Here is a 1411-nt window from a genome sequence, read left to right as displayed (position 1 = left end):
CTAATTTTATTCCTGATGATATTTTAGTCGATGTTTTTCCATGTTCACAAAGCCAAGGCAACCAGTGGTCTTCTCAAATGAATTATATCCGTGATGGAATAGTAGATAGTTTAATGAGATGATTGAAGAACAACAATAATATAGCATTCTTATTTCTTTTATATATAAAAAAAATGCTCACAAATGCTACTAACAACTTGCAAATTAACACATGTCCTTCTTGGTAATTTTATTAACAAAAGTACTTTCAAAAGCAACTTAACCAAACACATATCAATTGCTTATTAGACAACAATACTTTAAACTATAATTTTAACCAAACACATCTTTTCATATATACACCACAAGAAAAAGTGATTTTTAAAAATCTACTTTTACCAATCGCAAACACAAAAGCCACCACTTTCCTAAATACAACTAAAATATGTTATAAATACTATAATTATCAGTTAAGTCAACCCTAATTTAACAGTACATTAACATGGAACAAAGTATGTTATGGAGTGTCTTTTTTCTTTCTTTCATCAATGTCTAGTAACATGATAGTTTCGAAAAAATTGCATCAAGTTCTTATATATGCACTACCAGTGTGGGTTGCTGTGTTGTTTTGTTAATTTATAAGTTTTTAATTGTTAGATAGTTTCAGAAAAAAATTATTGGATTGTTCTTATATATGCACTGCTAGTATAGGTTGTTGTGTTTTTTTTGTTTAAGTTACATGTTATTATTTATTCAATAGTTTGGGAAGAAATTGCAACAAGTTATTACATGTGCATTGCTAGTGTGGTTTGCTTTTTTTTTTTTATGATACATATTGAATAGTTTTGGAAAAAAATTGTTATTGTTGTGGGTATATGCATTGTCAGTGTGGATTGTTGTGTTTTTTTGTTAAGTTACATGTTTTTAATTCTTAGATAATTTCGGGAAAAAAAATTATTGGATTGTTCTTATATATGCATTACCAGTATGGGTTGCTGTGTTTTGCTTTTTAAGTTACATGTTTTTAATTATTAGATAGTTTTGGAAAAAAATTACAGCCATGAAATTATATATTTCTTCATACACTACCACTAAATAGTGCATGTAGGTTGATGAAGATTTGTTGTTCAATGACTAACATGTAGGTTTTTTTTTTTTTTAAGTTACATGTTTATAATTATAGTCCATGTCTGTTACATTGCCTTTAGGAAAGTAATCTATTAATTGTATGTTAGATAAAACATTTTAACAGTGAACATGGAAGATTCTTAATCACAAGATAAGGCTTTTCAGACTAGAGAGAAGTTGAATACATTTTGTGACATTTGTATTAAGGTAATTGAGAAAGTTATATGACTGAACACACATTTCAACAAAATTGGTTGAAAATATGTTATGAATTATTTTAAGAAGCGGACTAGCATTGCATTAA

The sequence above is a fragment of the Populus euphratica genome, unplaced genomic scaffold (genome assembly GCF_000495115.2).
Source record: "Populus euphratica unplaced genomic scaffold, PopEup_1.0 scaffold6032.1, whole genome shotgun sequence".
Classification (NCBI taxonomy): Eukaryota; Viridiplantae; Streptophyta; class Magnoliopsida; order Malpighiales; family Salicaceae; genus Populus; species Populus euphratica.
This window is presented reverse-complemented; position numbering follows the sequence as displayed.